The sequence below is a fragment of the Frieseomelitta varia genome, unplaced genomic scaffold (assembly GCF_011392965.1).
Source record: "Frieseomelitta varia isolate USP_RPSP 00005682 unplaced genomic scaffold, Fvar_1.2 scaffold_198, whole genome shotgun sequence".
In the NCBI taxonomy this organism is placed as follows: Eukaryota; Metazoa; Arthropoda; class Insecta; order Hymenoptera; family Apidae; genus Frieseomelitta; species Frieseomelitta varia.
In genome coordinates, this window is record NW_025109727.1 from 869,792 (window position 1) to 877,124 (window position 7,333).

At 25.6% G+C, this 7,333-nt stretch overlaps 1 long non-coding RNA gene across 1 annotated transcript in view; it reads right to left on the reverse strand.

Annotated features, from left to right (window-relative positions):
• Nucleotides 1-3,976, reverse strand: part of LOC122526843 — a 9,250-nt gene extending 5,274 nt beyond the window's left edge. The window contains exon 1 of the long non-coding RNA XR_006306225.1: nucleotides 3,730-3,976. This is a non-coding gene — a long non-coding RNA (uncharacterized LOC122526843). The remainder of the gene's footprint in view (nucleotides 1-3,729) is intronic.
• Between the last annotated feature and the right edge of the window lie 3,357 nt (nucleotides 3,977-7,333).

Here is a 7,333-nt window from a genome sequence, read left to right on the forward strand (position 1 = left end):
GGGGGAAAAAAAAAAAAAAAAAAAAAAAAAAAAAAAAATTTTCAGGGATTTTTTTTTTTTTTTCCCCCAAAAAAAAAAAAAAAAAAACTACGTAAACACTACTTTACCAATTGTACTTTACCAATTTACGTAAACACTACTTTACCAATTTTTACATTTATTTTAGTAACAGAAATTTAGATGTCTCGGATAATAAAATGTCAATATATTTTTAGAAGCAATTTCTTCATCTACTATGAATCTTTTAGATATTTCATGGTATTTATGCGGTGAATCGTAAAAGTAAATTCAAAATTCAATTGATATGTCTATATGACAACGCAACTTATCTAGAAATAAGACAGAGTTCTAAAGTTAAAACAGTTTTAATAGAAATTTTTAAAATATTATTGCAAAACACATTACTTTGAAATTTAATTCGTTTTTGTATCAATTTTGAAAATTAATTTAAATGTAGATTGTATTACAATTGTCTCGTATTCATAATTTATCTTTCAACATAATTTATTCATTTCTCATTTTATCAAAAATTGGCACTGTTTTTTAATCTCCTCATGTTTTTTTTGAATTTTACTAAATTCTTTTTTTTTTAAATTATATACATTATCGCAAATTTACAATTCCAAATCTACGAGTTGAAAAAGTTATGTCATTTAAGAGTTAGTAAGAAAGGAAAAAATTAATAATAAATATTAAATAATAAAAATAATAAAAAGTAATATTACATAAACATTAGGAAAGAATGATTCTTTTACATGTAAAGTAATAAAATGATTACTAAACGTCGGATGTTTATACAAATCTTTTTACGAATACAACTAAAGACATGAAAATTTATATTTTTATATATTATGTACATTTTGTGGATTTTTGCATCTTTAAATTTTTTCTAAAATAGAAAAAAGTCCACAATCTAATAATTAAACTGCAATATACATAGTAATTTTCTAATATTTCACATCAAAAATATTTTAATTTATTTTATTCATTATACTATCAAAAAACAATTATGTTTAATGCTTGACAATTGCTTCTTTCATTTGCAATTTATATTTAAAACATTTTTCAAATACGTAGTCAGAAAAACAATTTTAGTATTTCATTTTTCTTTAGTGATCTCACGAAACCGGTTATAAATGGTACCTACCATTAATCAAATTACAAGAAACGCCTATAAAAGGACTAGGTCCATTTGCATAAAATCAAACGTACCATTTTCTTTTATTTCAACTCAAAAGAAAGGAATTTACATCTGAAATTAAGGGTAGATTAAAGTAGACGAAAAGAATATATCTTTGAAATTAGAGGAGCGCTAGATTAAATGAAAAGAATATTCCATGAACACTCTGATGATATTAAGTTACAAAAAGAATTTGCCTCTGGTATTAATATACCTTCACGATTCTTCAAAAAATAAAATTTTTTAAAAGTCAAAAGTTTTTAAGAATATTTATATCTGTGAGTTTTATATTAATTATAATATATAAGATATTTGATGAAACAAAATTATTTTTGAAAATAAAAGATTCCAAAGTTTAACAATTAAATTACTTCGACACTTTTTTACATTAAAGTTGTCAATAAAAAAAAAAACATAACATATTTTCAAATATTCCAACGATATTTTTCTTAAAAATTTATTCTCTAACGCTATTTATAGTCTATATGTAAATTAATTCTTACATTAAAAATTTCTTAAATAAACAAAAAAATAAACACATACTAAATACTAGACATTAATGTTAATTATAAAATAAAAGCTAATTAAGCTAATAAAATAAAATAAAATTAATTTAGAAATTTATTTGGAACAAACAGTTAAAAATAGGACTGCTCGAATAATCCAGAAATTTAAAAAATAATAAATTGATCCTAATGTAAGGGAACGGAAAAAGCATAGCTTTAAAGTAGAAGTTTAAACTACAGACCAAATGTATTGGCCCATCAAGGCCATTTCTTCTCCTGTGCCATTTCGTTCCATTCTCATTACAGGAAGAAAAATCAAGAGAGCTTAGATATATATTATACAGGAAGAAAAGAATGAAAGAGAAGAAAAGAGAAAAGGAATGCAATGCGCAAAAACGACAATTCAAAGAAAAAATTCTTTTAAGACGTAAAACGAAGACAGTACTGCCGTTAAAATTTACTTTTACTGATCATGAGCAAAAGTAAAACTTCTAGTAGGAACGTGCAAGCAAATAGTCATTCATTATTATTCTAGCTTTAGAACTCGAATTTTAATTATTTAGAATAGTAGAATATTGAGCACACTTTCGTAAACCTAATATGAATTTACAAATAATTTTATGCGACATAATTTTACAAATAATAGGCGAAAAAAAGTTTTTCATATATAGTAAAGCTTCTCATATTCGAACCTCCATTATTCAAATACTTTAATATCCGTTAATATTTGTTAGTAATAGCGAATTTCCATTCGAATCACTATTCGAACAGAATATTTACTAGTAATGCTTTTTCTTGTAGACATGTTTTTCATAATTGCAAAGAAACTTACTAAAATATCAGATATAAGATTACTAAAAAAAAAAAAAAACCAACAACATTGATGAAATATAATATAAGAAATTATTTTTAATTCTGTCATGAATTAGTGTTATAAATAACGAAGGTATCTTAAATATAATTTTTGAATATATTGAAATAAACGAAAACGTATGTATCTTACGCTGAAAAAAGGCCTTCGACAATTCGAAATACAGATTTACAAATGTAAACCTATGGAATGTGTGGAAAAAAACTCAAATAATTCAATAACTACAAAAATATGTAACAGTCTAAACTATTGAAATAAACTGTTAATTTTCTCAATCTTCGTTTAAATAAATGTAATTTAAATATTGAAAAAACATGGCGATATATTGCCATGAGAACAAAGTCAGATTAAAGAGATATTCATATGCATTTGGAAGAACGAATACGATTAACTTTTAAATATGATATTTTCCCATATTTAATTAATCATTACAAAAATATCACAATTTATGTGCCAGAAAATTAAAAAGAAAATCAAAATAAGTATTCAAGCTATAGAGAACCTATATGTATTTTTTTATTTATGAAATTCGATTTTTCTCGAAAATAAAGGCTTCGATGAAAAAATTTTATTCTTTCTTTTTGCTTCGTTTCACGTAGAATCATCCTCTCTTCAATACCCGGACATTCTATAAATTTTTCAGTACATTGAGTATACTTTAGCAACTCTAAATGCCCTATTTGCATTTGAATCCTTTTGAGACAGATTTCTTTCTTTTGTCAATTAACGCAATTACGTAATAATTCTATATTTATTACTTCAAGAAATTTTGGTTTATACTATCAAGTTTTGGAAGCGGAGTACATATTTCAGAAATCTCAGTGGTAATTGGAAAACTATAAGAGCAAAATAATATTATTTATACACGCTGAGAGTTTATCTCCCAACACAGACTACATTTGGGACGTGTTTCAATAGTCTCGAAATTAAAGTCTGAAATTTTAAACATATGGAAATTACGACGTATCATCTTAAGAGTTTGAAGAAAATGCCATGAAATGTTCTGAAGGATGCACTTGAAACGTAAAAAAAAAAAAAAAAAAAAACATAAATCAAACTGTAAAGTACCGCATTAAGAATTCGAAATTTTTCGAAGCGCTTCGAGAAAAATCGTTCGCAGCCCAGTGATTATAGGTAGATTTGTTGTTGAATTAAATGCAGAGTTCAGTTACCTGTCGGAACCGTGGCTCCTCACTTTGCCTGGCAGTAGAGGCGGACCCGGGCCGCGCTGTGCCCGTGCCTGAGGCCCGCAGGGCGCAGCCAGTTTCCCGGCCGCGGCAGGGTCGTGGCACCCGTTACCCCCGATCCGAGGGCCGAGCCGTAGGTCCCCAGCGCTCCCAGCGTGCCCGTGGTGCCCTTCAACGTGGTCATGCCCACCGGCAGGCCTGCGCTCGCTCCGTTCGATCCGTACATCTGTTGCACTGGAATTCCGTAAAACACATCAGTCCCGCCATAGCACCTGCATCTCTTCCGATTTCGGTTCGAAATTTCTTTTGTTTCCTTTTTCATCTTTCATTTCATTTCTATTCTTCGTCACTCTGTTCGTCCTTTTGTTTTTAACAAAAGCGTCTCTCCGAATGCGTCGCAGACACTTTTATTTGAAATGAAAAGTACTTGAAATAGTAACTTGAGATACTATTTGAAAATGTGTTGTTTGAAAATTTGATGACAAGTACACTGAAATTATTTGTTTTTTAACGTACGAATGGGAATTGTTAATTGTTTAAGATGTATCGGTAATTATAATTTATAATAATATTATAATTAATATAATTTATAATAATATTATAATTAATATAATTTATAATAATATTATAATTAATATGATTTATAATAATATTATAATTAATACAATTTATAATAATGTTATAATTATATAATAATATTTCACGCTTTGTTGATATTCAAATAATATTTTATGATTACTATTTTAGGGGGAGATTAATTTAAAAAAACAAATATTGATAAATAATATTATATATATATATATATATATATATTCATAGGAAAACATTCACATATTCTATACCTTAATATTCTTTTTCACTATCACTTCAATAGAATATTTCTAATTATATTATCTGTTCTCAAAAAATCTTTCTATTTCATCAGTTCAACAAAATTTCTCTATCGAATGTAATTTAGAATAATAAAATGACAAAGAATTTAGAATCTTCTCTTTCCAAGAAAACATAGAGTATCTTTCAATAAACGAGTCTGTTCCCATTCCTCTCTCGTCAACAATTATATTTGTTTCAAACTGGAAAAATTAAATAACATGTGCCTTATGAAATAAAAAATAATATGAGAGTAATCTTGATTTAAATAACAAACATAATAAAGAATAATCTGAATATATTAATAGTTGTATTAAACAACGGATGTTTATATGTATATTGAAATTTTAAAATGCAAAAAGGAACTAAAAATACAAAATATATAATATACGGTACCGTGGTTATAAGATTTAATGACTCATATTCTTCAGTTTGGTTTCTTTCATCGTGTTCGTACGAACCTACAGTTTAATTACAAGCAACTTCGAGATTTTATTATTGGGATATTTATATTTATATAAATATTAAATAATATATTTTATATTTTATTATTAATATATTTTATATTTTATTATTAATATATTTTATATTTTATTATTAATATTATTAATATTATTAGTATATTTTATATTTTATTCTTAATATTATTAATATATTTTATATTTTAGTATTTATTATTTTACGGAATATTAATATCCTACGACACAAAGAAATATCCATCCAGCCTCATCGAACTCGGTGGAAAAAAAAAAGAAGAACCGCGTCTCGAGCACAAGGGAATCTGGGTCGAGCGTAATTTTTTCGAGACGAGAACCTTTCGACGAAAATGCGTCCAACGTGCCGTGACTTTCGGACGCTGCGCTGGGAGGAAACGCTCAGCGCGGTCAGATATATGCGCCGAACGTGACGAGGAAGAGGACCGGCGAACTTCCGCGAGTCCATACAAGTTTCAGACGCATATTCGTCATGTCCCTGGCGTTCATTGCTTTTGTTTAGTCGACACGGGACGCATCTGCCATTTTTATAGCTGGCGTCGCGCGGTGTGCGCCCTGCAAACTGCCGTTTCAAGGTGGCGCGACAATTGCGAAACGTGATTCAAAGGCGTTGAACGTACGACCTCCGCATCGTAATTCTCGCGAAATCGAATTGTCGCGGGTACAAAGGAGAGAAAAGGATTGGTAAGTTTGTATAACACTTTCGTAAAAAGTCGACGTGCGATCATTTCTTTCGGTATTGGGCTGTTAAACAAATGGCTATATTGAGCGAAAATAAATATAACTTTTTTATTTCTTTAAACGAGAAAAAATTTTTTTGTTTCAAGGTTTGTTTTATTTTAGTAATATTTTATTTTAGTAATTATTATATATTTATTATTATATAAGATTATAATATTATAAATTATTATTATATAAGAGTTTTGGTCAAGGTTTGTTTTATTTTAGTAAAATTATATATTTATTATTATATAAGATTATAATATTATAAATTATTATAAGATTATAATATTATAAATTATTATTATAAGATTATAATATTATAAATTATTATTATAAGATTATAATATTATAAATTATTATAAGATTATAATATTATAAATTATTATTATAAGATTATAATATTATAAATTATTATTATAAGATTATAATATTATAAATTATTATAAGATTATAATATTATAAATTATTATTATATAAGAGTTTTGGTCAAGGTTTGTTTTATTTTAGTAAAATTATATTTATTATTATATAAGATTATAATATTATAAATTATTATTATATACGATTATAATATAAATTATTATATAAGATTATAATATTATAAATTATTATTATATAATATTATAAATTATTATTATATAATATTATAAATTATTATTATATATATAATATTATAAATTATTATTATATGAGTTTTTTATTCTAGTAAAATTATGTTTTAGGAATAAAAATACGTATAAAAAACAATTTTACTGTTACCTTTTGGTTTAAAATTGAAAACTAATTTGTGAGTAAACTGGATAAGATGATTCACATTCTATTAATAATATTCACTTAATAAACGTAATTTTGAATGAGTCAACCCTCCGATATTTAGTACAAGACACACTATCAATTTAAGTATTTAAAACACTATATTTATTAGCACAAAATTGCTGACAAGGCATCTTATGACCTAAATGCAACAGTTTGACTTTTTAACATAATTTCGTGGTATAAAAAATGACTGTATTAAATATACAAATTTTAATATATATAAAATATATTTTATGTTACGTAAGTTGTGTGGATAAATAGTAATAAAATAAAATTGGAACATCAAATTTCTTTTAAATTACTATGTACTTTTTCTGCACGTGTGTAAATGCAAAAATTAATCAATTAAAAATTTATTTATTTAAACTTCTAATTGAACAATTTATAATGGTAAATTCTTATTAAGTTACACACGTTAAATCATAATTTCGTTAAAATTTTCAATTGCATTATTAATATCAATTAAGTTACCGATTTATGCACAGACGGTATATAGATGATATATAAAAAAAAAAATCAATCTATGTTATTAACAGAAATAAAAAATTTCACCGAGCCATTTTACTCCGATCTCTTCTAAATGTATTAAAAAATTTTCTTTATACTCGTAACTTTAACTCTTTGAGCGTTAATTCACACCAGAGTATTGTACAGATAATTTTATAATTAATAATAAAGTAATAATA